Source organism: Eriocheir sinensis, chromosome 57 (genome assembly GCF_024679095.1).
Source record: "Eriocheir sinensis breed Jianghai 21 chromosome 57, ASM2467909v1, whole genome shotgun sequence".
Taxonomy (NCBI): Eukaryota; Metazoa; Arthropoda; class Malacostraca; order Decapoda; family Varunidae; genus Eriocheir; species Eriocheir sinensis.
Genome location: NC_066565.1, coordinates 2,528,523 through 2,545,038, shown reverse-complemented (window position 1 = coordinate 2,545,038; position 16,516 = coordinate 2,528,523). Strand labels below are relative to the sequence as shown.

The following is a 16,516-nucleotide window of genomic DNA, read 5'->3' as shown; positions in this document are numbered from 1 at the left end:
TTAGTGTCTGGTTCATCTATCTCGTATTTTATGTAATTTTCTGGTTCATGCGTTCAGTCTCGTTAACTAATCTGCTTTTAATTTGCATCGTCGTAACTAAGTGGTGGTTCATATCGATGGTGGTTAGTGTTTGGGTAATCTGTATATCGCTTTGTCTAACTTTTTATTCTCTGGTTAAGAAAATGTCCGTGCTATTTTGAACCAAGGTGCTGAATAACTTGCAATGTCGTGTAACTTAAGTGGTGGTTCATATCAATGGTTGTAAGTGTCTGGTTCATCTATGTATCGTATCATTCACGTAACTAGTGATTCTCTAATTCAGACGAAGTGTGTCGATATTTTGAACTAAGGTGCTGATTAGATTGAAGAGTCGCTGTCCGTGTTCGTCCTTGTTGAGTGATATTCTGGGCCAGTGCTTGCTTGTCCTTGTTCAGAGATGCTGGGTCAGTGGTTATCCTGGTTAATTGATATTCTGGGTCAGTGGTTATCCTGGTTAATTGATATTCTGGGTCAGTGGTTATCCTGGTTAATTGATATTCTGGGTCAGTGCTTGCTTGTCCTTGTTCAGAGATGCTGGGTCAGTGGTTAGCGTTGTTAATTGATATTCTGGGTCAGGTTATCCTTGTTAATTGATATTCTGGGCCAGTGCTTGCTTGTCCTTGTTCAGAGATGCTGGGTCAGTTGTTAGCGTTGTTAATTGATATTCTGGGTCGGTGGTTATCCTTGTTAATTGATATTCTGGGTCGGTGGTTATCCTTGTTAATTGATATTCTGGGTCGGTGTTCGTTCTTGAGAGTCTAGGTCGCGTGGGTGTTTCATATCGCATTAGTAAGTCTTTAATGCTTCAGCTGGTGTTTCAGTTAAATTATTCTAGCCTCGTTTCAGCCATTACTCCACAACCCTTCACTATAGTACATTTGTTTTGTGGATTAACCATTTAGTTTAGAGAGTGTTCAATACCACTGACTAACGATTAGCCGGCCCAGACAGGTTCTAGTCCCTTCTACGTGTGATTGTAAAGTGTTTCTGCAGGTCTGGGGTCATCTGCTGGTGGTTCCTCGCGCCCAGACCGGTGAGGTGTTGCTGCTGTGGCCTGGCTGATAGTTAAGTATATTTGAACCTTTGTGGCAGTAAGGTACAAATTTCAGTGTTCTTAACCAGGGTAGCCGAGGTAGGGTATGGAGTTGGTGGGTTTAATCATTTAACAGGAATATGGAACTTGTGGCAATGACTAAATGTATTCAGTTTGGCAGGGAGAGTTAACTAGACCCCAAACTCTCTGCAGCGAGGGACGAATGTTTCAAGCGTTCTTAGCCAGGATAACTGATAGGGTACAGAATTGGTGGGCTAAAACTTTAAACTCTTGGCAGTAAGGGACGAATATTTCAAGTGTTGACCAGGGTAGCCGAGGTAGGGTACAGAATTTGAGTTCCCTAATTTAACAGGAATATGGAAAGTGTGGCAATGGTTATGAAGTATTTAGTTTGGTAGGGACAGCTAACAAGACCCTGAACTCTGGCAGTAAGGGACGGAGATTGGTTGACCAGGGTAGCCGAGGTGGGGTATGGAGTTGGTGGGTTTCCTAATTTAACAGGAATATGGAACTTGAGGAAATGACAATGAAGTATTTAGTTTGGCAGGGACAGTTAACCAGACCCTAAACTCTTGCCAGTAAGGGAGGAATGTTTGTGTTCTTAACCAGGGTAGCAGAGGTAGGGTACAGAATTAGTGGGTTTCATCATTTAACAGGAATATGTAACTTGTGGCAATGACTAAATGTGTTCAGTTTGGCAGGGACCGTTAACCAGACCCTGAACTCCTGGCAGTAAGGAACATGCATTTGGTTTTTCTCGACCAGGGTAACTTGAGGAGATGGAGTGAAGAATTTGTGGCACTGCAGAGGAATATCACTCGCTGCAGGGAAGTGGAGTATATGTAAAACCACTTGGCAATGAGGGATGAGCACTTGGGAACTTGGACTAATGAAAAATTCGTGTTTAGAATTAGTGGGTTTGATCATCACTTACAGGAACATCAAAATCTCCAGGCGGATAGATTAGAGATGGGCTTTGATAACTTGACAGGAAATAATCGTAGGGGGTTATTAGCCAGGGAAAAGTGAGGTAGGGGTTATAATAACTTAGGGGGTTGGTTAATAGAGAAGTGCTAGGGTTTAGAATAACTTAGATGGATCAGTAACAGGGAAAAGTGAGGTAGGGTTTGATAACTTAGGGGGTTAATAGAAGTGCCAGGGTTTAGAATGACTTAGATGGATCAGTAACAGGGAAAAGTGAGGTAGGGTTTGATAACTTAGGGGTGTTGGTTACTAAAGACTGCTAGGGTTTAGAATGGATCAGTAACAGGGAAAAGTGAGGGTTCAGAATGACTTAGGGGGACTATTAACCAAGGGAAGGGAGACTGGGTTTAGAATGGGATTTGATAATGTAAGTTTTGTTATGACTTGGAAGGACTGTTTGTGCCCACCGGTGAAAGATTACCTGGTGTATCAAACTCTTGGCAATAGGGACCTAATATTTGGGGACCAGGGTAGATTGACAGGGCTTGACAGGGCTTAGACTTGTTTCTGTAGTCCTCGGTGTTCAATAGTCCGTGTAGTTTTTTCTTAAAAGGGGAATGAAATGCTGTTGTCTCAAAAGCTTTATTTCGGAAAGTCAAATTGTTTACTCAACCTTAGTTTCCTTTACAATTAGGAAAGCATGAGATTCACTTCTTCAGCAAGCTCAGGACAGTCTGTTTAGGAAAGCATGAGATTCACTTCTTCAGCAAGCTCAGGTCAGTCCGTTTAGTTTTCTTGGGGTATTTGTGCAAAACTTCTAACAAATGCAATTAATCACTCTTAAACATCACCATTAAATATGAGGCTGACTATCAACATGCCATTTCAATCACTTGTGGTCTTGGTGAATTGTCAAGACTTCCATCATTCCACAAGACTTAGCGTAGCAGTGGTTTTGCAGTAATGGTGCTTGAGTATTGTGGGTCAGTGGTACATGGTGACAGCATAGGAGGTGGTGGTATAAGATTAGGATGATTGAATGTACGGTAGTAGAGATTGAGGGGACAGGAGAGGTTTGGACAACGAACGACTAGGAAGTTATGGAAGGACTGTGTTTAAGATTAGGGGGATAAAAACTAAAGGACTTTGAAAGATTATGTGGAAAAAACTGAAGGACTTGTCTCATTCCACAAGACTTATAGCAGTGGTTTTGCAGTAACGGTACCAGAGTATTGTAGATTAGTGGTCCATGGAACAAGAGGACCGTGAAAGCGTAGCAAGTGGTGGAATAAGATAAGTGATGGAAAATAGTATAGAAGATTGAGGGGGCAGGAAAGGATTGACTAGGAAGAATATAGAAGTTATGGAAGATTAGGAGAGATAAGATTGAGGGGACAGGTTGAGATTGACTAGGAAGAATATAAGAGTTATGGAAGATTAGGAGAGATAAGATTGAGGGGACAGGTTGAAATTGACTAGGAAGAATATAGAAGTTATGGAAGATTAGGAGAGATAAGATTGAGGGGACAGGTTGAGATTGACTAGGAAGAATATAGGAAGTTATGGAAGGGCATTGTGGAAGATTAGGGGAGATAAGATTGAGGGGACAGGATGAGATTGACTAGGAAGAATATAGGAAGTTATGGAAGGGCATTGTGGAAGATTAGGAGAGATAAGATTGAGGGGACAGGTTGAGATTGACTAGGAAGAATATAGGAAGTTATGGAAGATTAGGAGAGATAAGATTGAGGGGACAGGATGAATTTAGGAAGTTATGGAAGGGCATTGTGGAAGATTAGGGGAGATTAGATTGAGGGGACAGGATGAGATTGACTAGAAAGAATATAGGAAGTTATGGAAGATTAGGAGAGCTAAGATTGAGGGGACAGGATGAATTTAGGAAGTTATGGAAGGGCATTGTGGAAGATTAGGGGAGATAAGCTTCAGGAGGACAATATAGGGATTGGGTAAGGGAACAAACTGAATGACCACATAAAGGTGAGGAAACAGGAAATTGACTGACTAAATAAAAGGTAGAAAGATTAAGGGACAGGGAAGAAATGATTGGTCAGAGGAAAAAATGGAGTGACTGGATAAAATATAGTTTGGTTTAAGGTGGCAGAAAGTGATTAGTGAGTGAGTGCTTAGGTCTAGGAAATGAAGATAGACCTACTGTTTTAGTTAATGATTGTGGGGTGAAGGCTGGTAATGTATTGAGTGCTTAGGTCTAGGAAATTAAGATATAGGCCTGTTTTAGTTAATGATAGTGGGGTGAAGGCTGGTAATGTATTGAGTGCTTAGGTCTAGGAAATTAAGATATAGGCCTGTTTTAGTTAATGATAGTAGAGTGAAGGCTGGTAATATATTCAGTGGTAAGTGAGTGAGTGCTTAGGCCTAGGAAATTAAGATATAGGCCTGTTTTAGTTAATGATAGTAGAGTGAAGGCTGGTAATATATTCAGTGGTAAGTGAGTGAGTGCTTAGGTCTAGGAAATTAAGATATAGGCCTGTTTTAGTTAATGATAGTAGAGTGAAGGCTGGTAATATATTGAGTGGTAAGTGAGTGAGTGCTTAGGTCTAGGAAATTAAAGATATAGGCCTGTTTTAGTTAATGATAGAGTGAAGGCTGGTAATGTATTGAGTGGTAAGAGTGAGTGCTTAGGTCTAGGAAATTAAAGATATAGGCCTGTTTTAGTTAATGATAGAGTGAAGGCTGGTAATGTATTGAGTGGTAAGAGTGAGTGCTTAGGTCTAGGAAATTAAAGATATAGGCCTGTTTTAGTTAATGATAGTAGAGTGAAGGCTGGTAATATATTGAGTGGTATAAGTGAGTGAGTGCTTAGGCCTAGGAAATTAAGATATAGGCCTGTTTTGGTTAATGATAGTGGGGTGAAAGGCTGGTAATGTATTGAGTGGTAAAAGTGAGTGAGTGCTTAGGCCTAGGAAATGAAAGATATAGACCTACTGTTTTAATGATAGTGGGGTGAAGGCTGGTAATGTATTGTTTAAGCTACTTTTGCCTAATTAAAGTTAAGGTTGGTAATGTATCGAGTGGTTTAGTTACCCTTGAATCTAGTGTACAGTGGTGTGGCAGCATAACTTGCAGTACAGCAGGGGCGGCCAGCAGCTGAAAGATTTTTTAAGATTAGATTTCATGGGTGATTCTTTTTGCGACATTTAATGAGTTTGCTTTACAATATTGGTCAGGCTGTCCCTTTTACGTCACCTTCCGTATGTCTGGTACAAATGCTGTTCTTCTTTCAGCTGCCGGCTTGCTTGGTGCGTCGTGGACATCATCTTCGTCACCGCCCTCCGGCCCTCCCTGCAGCAGCTCTCCGGGACATGTGCTGGACACCTGCTTCGTCACCACCTGGTCCTCCTTGCTGCAGCTCTCCAGTGCCTCGTCTCCTGCCAAAACTTTCCTGTCAGACTTGTGTGCTAATTGTTTTTAGTACTAAGCAGCCAAAGTTTTAAGTCCTAGACTTTCCAACTTTTCTTTTTTTTTTTTTTTTAATAAATTTTTCCTGCGGGATGTTGAGCACTTGTTTCCCGGAGACTCTTTGAAGTATTGTAACACTGATAATAAAATTATAAATTCAAGCCATGCCTATCAACCTACCAGCAGCTCTGTCCACATAAAAGGGACAACACAAGCTGAATCTTTTAGTGATCAGATTGGCACGTCCTACTGTAGTGCACATATGGTACTGGCTCCTTGTACTGCAAGGAGAGAGTTCTCCATCTGGGAGGTGACGGTGGGGTGTGTATTTAAGTTTTGGTGCCCTTTGACCTAAATACAGACCAACTAGAAGAATAGTGTCTGCTCCTCAACTAGATTGTTATCCTGCCTGTATTTTGAGTAGTTTCTGTATTTTGAGTAGTTTCTTACATCATGGCCTGGTGTGGGCATGAGTGGCACCATGCTTCCCTCCTGGGGCTTGTCTTTAATCAGAGAATCCACTGAGTCCAGGTTGATGGGTGGTCTGGGGTTTATCCATCTTGCTACCAGTTCAGCTCCTGCCACTTGGTGGGTCGTCTCCAAAGACACTCCTCAGAAGCTCCTCAGGATGTGGAGGACAAGGATACACATCTGCAGCAGAATCTGCATTGAAACATGTGCCTAAGCCTCTGGGGTGATGAGCCTGAGCTGTCAGTTTTCCAGGGCAAAGCTATCTCCAGAACAGAACATTCACAGCCTTGCTTACAAGTATTGAAGAAATTAGAGTAACACATGGACTTCGAGAGATTATAAATCATGCATAGAACTGGTGACAGATGTTGGACAACAGAGAAGCAACCGGGAACTGTAGGATAAGTTGGGGCACTGATAACCAGGTGGAATTAGACCTTTACACGAGGAGGATGAAGTACACTATAACACCAGACAGAGGAAGAAAACATTGGGAATGCCCTTTATCCTGCAGTGGGCTGGTGATAAAAGTCTCCGGGGAATGTTCAAGAGATGGAGACCCTTGGAGAGTGATGTGCTTCCATTACTGACATTAATATTACCTTAGGGTAGTTGTGAAGAGCAGTTTAACTATTCTATATACTTCGTGTGGAAGGTTGAGGAAGAGAAATAAAAGGTTAGAGCAGAATTAGAGTATGTAGTTGGTACAAAAAGGAGAGAAGCCGTCACTATATACTTCGTGTGGAAGGTTGAGGAAGAGAAATAAAAGGTTAGAGCAGAATTAGAGTATGTAGTTGGTACAAAAAGGAGAGAAGCCGTCATAATCCAGCTTAGTAGAATAGAGAAATAAACGGTTGGCAGTTTTTTTATTACAGCGCAAAGACCAACTCAAGGGCAACAAAAAGTTGAAAAAATTAAAAAGCGTAGAATATGTTAGAGGGTAGAAAAGTAGAGAAAAAAAGAGACTGTCATAACCCACCTTCAAATATCACTTGTCTCTCCGTCCACGCCTCCACATAGCTAGCTCTTCCACATACTCCTTGATCCACTTGGGTGCCACATATCCATCGCTGAGTCCACCATTACAATTACAGGTCCTGGAAAAGGGGGAGAGATTAACCACACGAACACTCTCTTGGTAGAACACTCATTTATCTACTTCTACCCTCTAACTCTACTGTAACTCTACTCTAACTCTAATCTCTCTGCTTACGTAACTTACATGGAATACAAAAAAAAATAATGAAATACGGGATAAGGAGAGACGAACTTCAAGCATACAACACTCCTTGGATATATATATTTAATTTGACTGATAATTCCTTCCCTTTGATATTCACTAATGTAGAAATGCAAAGGCTTGGTGGTCATTAGCTTCTATGTCGGTTTTCATTTGGGTTAAGGACAAGCATATTATAGGGGCTGCACGTGAGGTCTGAATATCCACGGGAAATAAAAATCCATTAACTAGTGACTTGAATCGAAACCTGTCAATTGTACCATGAGTGTGTTCTACCATAAGTGTTGTACCTACCATGAGTGTTGTACCATGAGTGTTGTGTTCTACCATGAGTGTGTTCTTCCATGAGTGTTCTACCATGCCTTAAATCAAAACAGGTAAATACGAGTGTGTTCTTCCGTGTCTGGCCTTCCTGTTATAGTGTGCGTTGTGTGCTGTGAGGCGGGGTATATGATATTAGCCACCAGGGGCACGCAGCACCTCTCCGTGGCGCAACCAGTTAGAACGCTGCGCTGCCAGGCTTCACGGTCTGACTGGGCGGCGATTCGAGGCCTTGTTCGATCCCACTCAGGCCGGATTCTTTCAGTTGACCATTATAGGAGTGGTTACTGTTCCCACTCTTATGAATACAGACCAGGGAAGGGATTCACTGGCGCCGGGGAGCGAACATGACCGGCGAGATGGGACTCCTTGAAATGTGTGTTTGTGTGTGAAAGGAAAGAAGGAAATAAAAGGAAGGAAGGAATAAACGAAGAAAAAGAGGAATCAATGTGCGTTTGTTTGTGTGTTAACCAGTTAGCCAGATACTTGTGTGTGTGTGTGTTTGTGTGTTAACCAGTCAGCCGGATACTTCTATGTGAAAGAGGGAAAAAAGAAAGAAGGAAATAAAAAGAAGGAAGGAATAAACGAAGAAAAAGAGGAATCAAAGTACGTGTGTTTGTGTGTTAACCAGATACTTGTATGTGAAAGAGGAAGAAAGGAAAGAAGGAAATAAAAGGAAGGAAGGAATAAACGAAGAAAAAGAGGAATCAATGTACGTGTGTTTGTGTGTTAACCAGTTAGCCAGATACTTGTGTGTGTGTGTGTTTGTGTGTTAACCAGTCAGCCGGATACTTGTATGTGAAAGAGGGAAAAAGGAAAGAAGGAAATAAAAGGAAGGAAGGAATAAACGAAGAAAAAGAGGAATCAATGTACGTGTGTTTGTGCGTTAACCAGTCACCCAGATACCCCCCAGCAGAGTGACCATCAGGCGGAGGATTAGCCATATATATATATATCACCCCTCCATAGCCTGCCGGGGACATCGCAAGGCCGGGGGAGTGTGTGTGTGTGTGTGTGTGTGTGCAAGGCCGCCCACACGCTGACTCACGCCTCCAAACCATTGCTAGATTATCGTACTCAGAGCCTCATGTATACCACTTTCTGAGCCATAGCTATTGCCGAAAACACCAATATAATTAACCATTTTAACGATAACTATGTATGCAGGGGGGTATTGGGGTCGAGGAGGCATTTTTGGGGTCGGATATCGGGAAACATGGGAGGCTGAGTACGAGAATCTGGCAACGTTGCGCCTCACCCACCCACCCGCCCACAGCCTCCCCAAGGACAGAAATAAAACACTCCTCGCCTCACGCCCTCCTCAGCCTTGTGTTGGGCGTGGTAACATTGCTCCTTCCTCTTTCCTTCTCTCTCTCTCTCTCTCTCTCTCTCTCTCTCTCTCTCTCTCTCTCTCTCTCCTCCGCCTTCCTTTCCCCAACCTCCTCCTCTTCCTCTTTCCTTCCATCCCCCTCCTCTCTCTCTCTCTCTCTCTCTCTCTCTCTCTCTCTCTCTCTCTCTCTCTCTCTCTCTCTCTCCTCCGCCTTCCTTTCTCCATCCTCCTCCTCTTCCTCTTTCCTTCCATCCCCCCACCCCTCTCTCTCTCTCTCTCTCTCTCTCTCTCTCTCTCTCTCTCTCTCTCTCTCTCTCCTCCGCCTTCCTTTCCCCAACCTCCTCCTCTTCCTCTTTCCTTCCATCCCCCTCCTCTCTCTCTCTCTCTCTCTCTCTCTCTCTCTCTCTCTCTCTCTTCTTCCTCCTCCGCCTTCCTTTCCCCAACCTCCTCCTCTTCCTCTTTCCTTCCATCTCTCTCTCTCTCTCTCTCTCTCTCTCTCTCTCTCTCTCTCTCTCTCTCTCTCTCTCTCTCTCTCTCTCTCACTCTCACTCTCTCTCTCTCTCTCTCTCTCTCTCTCTCTTCTTCTTCCTCCTCCTCCGCCTTCCTTTCCCCAACCTCCTCTCTCTCTCTCTCTCTCTCTCTCTCTCTCTCTCTCTCTCTCTCTCTCTCTCTCTCTCTCTCTCTCTCTTCTTCCTCCTCCTCCGCCTTCCTTTCCCCAACCTCCTCCTCTCTCTCTCTCTCTCTCTCTCTCTCTCTCTCTCTCTCTCTCTCTCTCTCTCTCTCTCTCTCTCTCTCTCACTTCTTCTTCTTCCTCCTCCTCCGCCTTCCTTTCCCCAACCTCTCTCTCTCTCTCTCTCTCTCTCTCTCTCTCTCTCTCTCTCTCTCTCTCTCTCTCTCTCTCTCTCTCTCTCTCTCTCTTCCTCCTCCTCCACCTTCCTTTCATCAACAGTCACGAAATGCATTAAGCACCTAATCAGACCTTACATGAAATACCTAGAAAAAGATAATGAAATACAGAATAAAGACAGACGACTTCAAACATGTAACAATGATCGATAATAAAAGTATTAATAATCGATAAAACCAGACGATATTTCCCCTAACAACGTAATTTTTAGCGAAGCATCTATTCGAAACGACGAACCCGCTTCGGACGAGACTGAACCGGCGGCGAGTGAAGAACAAACACACGCACGCACATCATAAATAGTCTCTCTGGGTTAACACAATGCTATCCCACCTGTCTTTTGGTATATATATAACCGCTCATAGACACTAGAGGCTGATGTTATGGGTTGATCGATGTGTTTTTGTTGGTTGTTGTTGTAAATTAGAATTGACGTGACAAGCATTGGGGTTAATACTTATTTTTCTGCTTCCTTCTCTCCCTCCTCCTCCAACCAATTTATTGGACTTCTTCCAAGGTATCTATGAAAACTGGGATAATCATATCCCCAGCGATGTTATATATCTAGACTTTCAGAAAGCCTTTGACAAAGTGCCACATGAAAGACTCCTCAAGAAACTCAAGTCGGCGGGATTAGGCGACGATCTGACAGCGTGGATCAAAGACTGGCTCACTGAAAGAAAACAACGAGTTGTACTCAACGGACAGGCCTCCGAGTGGCTCCCGGTCACAAGTGGAGTGCCACAGGGGTCAGTGCTGGGACCCATACTTTTCATCATATATATCAACGACCTAGAACTAGGATTAAAATCCAATCTTTCAAAATTTGCCGACGACACAAAGGTGGGTGGGAAGGCCCTCACGACGGCAGACTGCGAAATTATCCAGAGAGACCTGGACCAGATCACTCGGTGGTCAGAAAAATGGCAGATGTCCTTCAACACTACCAAATGTAAAGTAATGCATATCGGATCCAGAAACAGCAACCACATATACCACATGGGTGGCGAACCACTACATGTTGTGCAAGAGGAAAGAGACCTCGGGGTCACCATCAGCAGTGACTTGAAACAAACAAAACACTGCAAGTCCGCCTGTAAGAAAGCCAATACAATGCTTGGGTTCATATCGAGGAACTTCGAATACAAGACGCCGGGAGTTATGTTATCCTTGTATAATTCGCTGGAATACGCCGTGCAATTCTGGTCTCCTAATTACAGGAAAGACATTGAATTACTTGAGAGAGTACAGCGCCGCGCCACGAAGATGATACCATCACTGAGGACGAAACCCTATGAAGAACGACTCGAGCGACTCAACCTCTTCACGTTGGAAAAGAGACGCCTGCGGGGAGACATGATACAAGTCTTTAAGTACCTGAACAAGCTCAGCAACGTTGATCACTCCAAACTCTTCACGCTACAAACTAACCTGAGAACAAGAAACAACGGAAAAACAATTCAAGCAAAGCGATGCAATACCGACATCGGCAGGAGTTACTTCTCGAATAGAGTTGTTCGCCACTGGAACAGCCTTCCTGCAGAAGTGGTTAGCGCAGAGACCATCAACTCCTTCAAGAAACGCATTGATCGCCACTTTGCTGCAACAGGAGTGAACTGAACGTTCCCAAGAGTAGGTACACAAGTGCTTTAATCCTTCCCTGCAAGCCACTTCTGTGGCAAACGGATTGATTAAATCACTGAACGCAGGCAGCCTAGTAATGAGCCAACAGGCTTTCTGCTGCCTGCTAGTCCATGTTTCCATGTTTCCTCCTCCTCCTCCTCTCCTTCCAACACTCCTCTCCCCCCTCCTCCTCTCTTCCTCTTTCCTCCCATCTCCCCCATTCTCTCTCTTCCCTCCAACTTCCTTCCCCCCCCCCTCTCTCTCTCTCTCTCTCTTCCCCCTTCCTCCTCTGCCTTCCTTTCCCCAACCTCCTCCTCCTCCTCCTCCTCTTCGTCTTCTTTTCCACATCTCTTCCTCCTCCTCCGTTCCCTTCTTCCCATCCTCTTTCATCTCCTTGTTCTCTCTCTTCCCCTCTCTTCTTCCTTTCCCCAACCTCCCCCTCCTCCTCCTCCTCTTCGTCTTCGTTTCCCTCAACCTCCTCCTCTTCCTTCTAATCTTCCCCTTCAGGCGTCCTTCTCCTCCTCTTCCTTTTAAATTTCCTCTTCCTTCCTCTACCTCCTCCTCCAACACTCCTCTTCCTCCTCCTCATCCCACCCTCACAACACAGGTAATAACACACAGGTAAGCTAATTAAACACCTTAAATTACGTAATTAGCTAACTACCTGATCACCAGTTATCATATATGCCATTATTTCACCTTAGAACGAGTCCAGTATACACTCACCTGTCTTAATGAGTGTAGATTGAAGTGATTAAGAGCCACAGGGGAAAAGGTATGTAGGAATGGTGGATTTTAAGGTAGAAACGGGAGCCGGGTAGCGAGACGTCCTTCCCTTGTGATGGTTTGCTCCAGACTGACCACTGTTTCGTTGCTTCGCCGCCGCTCAGCTGATGGCGCCACCGTCGACTCGGCTTGTAAAATTTCTATCATTAGTATTTTTTGTTTATCCTTTTCTTGCTGTAGATACTGAGTTGATGGATGAAGATACAGATTCCCTTTAGTGTGTTCGTTCAGGCGTCTCCTTGGTGTAGTGGTTAGCTCGCCCTTAGCTTCGAATACACGAGCCAGGGTTCGAATCCCAGCCCGAACGATCAACCAGGAACCATTTTTATTTCGCCTAAAAATAAAAAATAAAAATAAAAACTCCACTTTCTCAACTTTTTCAACTCAATAACCCAAAATCCCAAACCAAATCCTTCCACTCAACCACCATTTCTACCACAATCTACCGGGCGCTAACCATCACCCATCCAACCATACTACCAACATCCAATACCATTCTACCGCAATTCAACCAACCATCATTCGTATTCCATGGATAAATGTGGATAAATGCGTCTTTTTTTCCTGTATTTCTTGTTGTAAGTTCTCAAAAAAAGGTTAATAAAAATACAGATTGTTTTTTTGTGTATATAACTGTATTTCTCTTCGCATCTAAATAGTGGCCGTAGAAATATATAGCTATGTGTGTGTGTGTGTGTGTGTGTGTGTGCGTGTGTGTGTTGACTTGGGGAAGCTCAGACTATAGGTTACCGAGGCAGACGGGAAGAGAAACGGAGACAAAAATGGAGCTACCGTTGAGAAAACAGAAAAAAAGTATTGTAGCTACGTTGGGAAAATACACAGAAATTATATTGTATCTACCGTTGGGAAAATAAACAGAAAATATATTGGGGTTACCGTTGGAAAGGCAGAAAATATATTGTAGATACCGTTGGGAAAATAAACAGAAAATATATTGTAGTTATCGTTGGGAAAATAAACAGAAAATATATTGTAGTTATCGTTGGGAAAATAAACAGAAAATATATTGGTGGTACCGTTGGAAAGGCAGAAAATAAACAAACTCAATTATCGGGATCTTAAATTTTCTTTCTTTTCGTCTACTACAGAAAGAAAAAAAACTAACAGAAAAAAATAATTGTGGATTTTTGTTTTTTTCGTCCAGAGAAAGAAAAAAAAACAGAACAAAAAAAACTCAATTGTAGGTTTTAAAATTTTCTTTTTTTCGTCCAAAGAAAAATAATAAAAAAAAGAAAACTCAATTGTGGGTTTTAATTTTTTTTTGTCCAGAGAAAGAAAAAAAAAACAAAAAAGAAAACTCAATTGTAGGTTTTAAAATTCTTTCTTTTTTTCGTCCAAAGAAAAATAATAAAAATAAAAGAAAACTCAATTGTGGGTTTCAATTTTTTTTTCTTTTTTTGTCCAGAGAAAGAAAAAATAACAGAAAAAAGAAAACTCAATTGTAGGTTTTAAAATTTTCTTTTTTTGTCCAGAGAGAGAAAAATAATAGAACAAAGAAAACTCAATTGTGGGTTTTAAAATTCTTTCTTTTTTGGGCCAGAGAGAAAAAAAAATAACAGAAAAAAAGAAAACTCAATTGTGGGTTTTAAAATTCTTTCTTTTTTGGCCCAGAGAGAAAAAAAATAACAAAAAAAGAAAACTCAATTGTGGGTTTTAAAATTCTTTCTTTTTTCGTCCAAACAAAGAAAAAAATAGCAGAAAAAAACACATTACTTATATGAAGGTAAAAATTCTGTCTTTTCTTAAGGGAATAAAAAAAAAAAAAAATGAAAAAAGAAAATTAAAATGTGGCTTAATTCCCTTCATTTTGTCAACATAGAAAAAAACACATTGAAAAAAAAAGAAAGAAAATACAACAGGCTTAACAATTTCTTTCTTTTCATATAGATAAAAAAAGTCATGTAAAAAAAAAAGATAAGGAAAACAATTATGGGGTTTAAAATTATTTCTTTACATAAAAAAAAAGAAAAAATGCAACAGGCTTAAAAAAAAAAAAAAAAAATCTTTTCATATAAATAAAAAAAAAATCATGTAAAAAAAGATAAGGAAAACAATTATGGGGTTTAAAATTCATTCTTTACATCCACAAAAAAAGAAAAAATAGTGAAATATCTTAAGGTGTCTAATACTTTCACGAAAAAAAAAAGATGAGAAAAACACTTATGGGGTTTAAAATTCATTCTTTACATCCACAAAAAAAGAAAAAATACTAAAATATCTTAAGGTTTCTAATACTCACGAAAAAAAAAAAAAGATGAGAAAAACACTTACGGGGGTTTAAAATTCATTCTTTACATCCACAAAAAAAGAAAAAATACTAAAATATCTTAAGGTTTCTAATACTCACGAAAAAAAAAAAAGATCAGAAAAACACTTACGGGGGTTTAAAATTCATTCTTTACATCCACAAAAAAAGAAAAAATACTAAAATATCTTAAGGTTTCTAATACTCACGAAAAAAAAAAGATCAGAAAAACACTTACGGGGGTTTAAAATTCATTCTTTACATCCACAAAAAAAGAAAAAATACTAAAATATCTTAAGGTTTCTAATACTCTCACGATACACTTTCTGAACCAGGCAAAACAATGGAATGCTGAAAGTCTCTGATAAATAGATATACATATACTTTACGTTGATAAAATAAATAACAATGATAACAATAACTCGATTTTTGTTTTAATTATTTAGTCTTCTTCTTCTTCTTCAGTACAAAAGATGGAAGCCCTTGGATGTATTGATAATGGGTTCTGTTGATATATATTTGTATTTTATTTATTTTGTAGTTTTATCAATAACTCGACTTTTTTTTTATATAATTACTCAGCGTCTTCTTCTTCTTCTTCTTCAGTACAAAAGATGGAAGCCCTTGGATGTATTGATAATGGGTTCTGTTGATATATATATTTGTTTATTGATTTATTTTGTAGTTTTATCAATAACTCGACTTTTTATTAATTACTCAGCGTCTTCTTCTTCTTCTTCTTCTTCAGTACAAAATATGGAAGCCCTTGGATGTATTGATAATGGGTTTTGTTGATATATATATTTGTTTATAATTTATTTTGTAGTTTTATCAATAACTCGACTTTTTTTTTATATAATTACTCAGCGTCTTCTTCTTCTTCTTCTTCTTCAGTACAAAAGATGGAAGCCCTTGGATGTATTGATAATGGGTTCTGTTGATATATATATTTGTATTTTATTTATTTTGTAGTTTTATCAATAACTCGACTTTTTTTATATAATTACTCAGCGTTTTCTTCTTCTTCTTCTTCAGTACAAAAGATGGAAGCACTTGGATGTATTGATAATGGATTCTGTTGATATATATATTTGTTTATAGATTTATTTTGTAGTTTTATCAATAACTCGATTTTTTATATAATTACTCAGCGTCTTCTTCTTCTTCTTCTTCAGTACAAAAGATGGAAGCACTTGGATGTATTGATAATGGGTTTTGTTGATATATATATTTGTTTATTGATTTATTTTGTAGTTTTATCAATAACTCGACTTTTTTTTTATATAATTACTCAGCGTCTTCTTCTTCTTCTTCTTCAGTACAAAAGATGGAAGCCCTTGGATGTGTTGATAATGGATTCTCTTGATATATATATATGTTTTTTTTTGTAGTTTTTTTTATTTATTTCTTGCAGAACAGACGACAGATTTAGCTTTTGGTGTTGTTTTGGTATAATTTATTTCAACGAGGATCTTTAGTAATTAGGGAACTTATAGAATTAATGGCTGTGTGAGTGTAATAATAATAATAATAATAATAATAATAATAATAATAATAATAATAATAATAATAATAATAATAATAATAATAATAATGAAACACAATCAACACTCACATTATAAGCAAACAATAACAATCTCAACCACAATCCGTAGAGAATAATAACAACAATAATAACAGATAATTACACAAAAAACACATAACAACTTTGGTAATTAAACATAAACAAAACTCTAATAACTATGCTAATTATCCAACATTTATCATCATTACTAATTAATTCTCTTTTTCATCCTATGGTTTCTTACATACGTGGAGCTTTACCTGTCCGTCTGTCTGCCCTAATTAACAGGTGTGGGAACGTGTAACAGGTAGAGAAGGAAAGAGGGAGGAAGAGGAAGGGAGATAAGAGGAAGGGAGGAAGGGGAGAGAAAGAAAGGGGAGGGAGAGAGAGAGAGGGGGAAGGGAGTGAAGGAACAAATTTGGAGGGAAATACAGGGAGGGAAAAAATATGGAGTGGAGGAAAAAAGAGGAGAAGGGAGGGAAGGGAGGGAAAAAAAGGGAGAGAGGGGTCTTAGTTAACCATCAGGAGGTGGTGCTTGCGGTGGGGGCGGGGA

The 16,516-nt window shown here is 40.2% G+C and overlaps 4 long non-coding RNA genes across 9 annotated transcripts; 2 read left to right on the top strand and 2 right to left on the bottom strand.

The window, feature by feature from the left end:
- The first annotated feature begins 3,487 nt into the window (after positions 1-3,487).
- Positions 3,488-4,648, top strand: LOC126984557 (uncharacterized). 4 transcript variants are annotated; one of them, XR_007737020.1, is made up of 3 exons: positions 3,488-3,707; positions 3,840-4,242; positions 4,501-4,648. It is a non-coding gene; the product is annotated as an uncharacterized LOC126984557 (long non-coding RNA). The 4 variants fall into 4 exon arrangements; XR_007737018.1 differs by having other exon boundaries at positions 3,840-4,318; XR_007737019.1 differs by having other exon boundaries at positions 3,840-4,318; positions 4,410-4,648.
- A 267-nt stretch (positions 4,649-4,915) lies between these two features.
- LOC126984559 (uncharacterized) lies at positions 4,916-12,413 on the bottom strand. The gene is made up of 3 exons (XR_007737022.1): positions 12,074-12,413; positions 6,906-7,023; positions 4,916-5,424 (listed from the first exon to the last, which is right to left on the bottom strand). It is a non-coding gene; the product is annotated as an uncharacterized LOC126984559 (long non-coding RNA).
- A 1,858-nt stretch (positions 12,414-14,271) lies between these two features.
- On the top strand, positions 14,272-14,717 carry LOC126984556 (uncharacterized). Of its 2 annotated transcripts, none has more exons than XR_007737017.1 (2): positions 14,272-14,378; positions 14,594-14,717. It is a non-coding gene; the product is annotated as an uncharacterized LOC126984556 (long non-coding RNA). The 2 variants fall into 2 exon arrangements; XR_007737016.1 differs by lacking the exon at positions 14,272-14,378 and adding an exon at positions 14,385-14,486.
- Positions 14,718-14,923: 206 nt separating this feature from the next.
- On the bottom strand, positions 14,924-16,509 carry LOC126984555 (uncharacterized). Of its 2 annotated transcripts, XR_007737014.1 has the most exons (3): positions 15,672-16,509; positions 15,244-15,388; positions 14,924-15,101 (listed from the first exon to the last, which is right to left on the bottom strand). It is a non-coding gene; the product is annotated as an uncharacterized LOC126984555 (long non-coding RNA). The 2 variants fall into 2 exon arrangements; XR_007737015.1 differs by lacking the exon at positions 15,244-15,388.
- Positions 16,510-16,516: the final 7 nt, after the last annotated feature.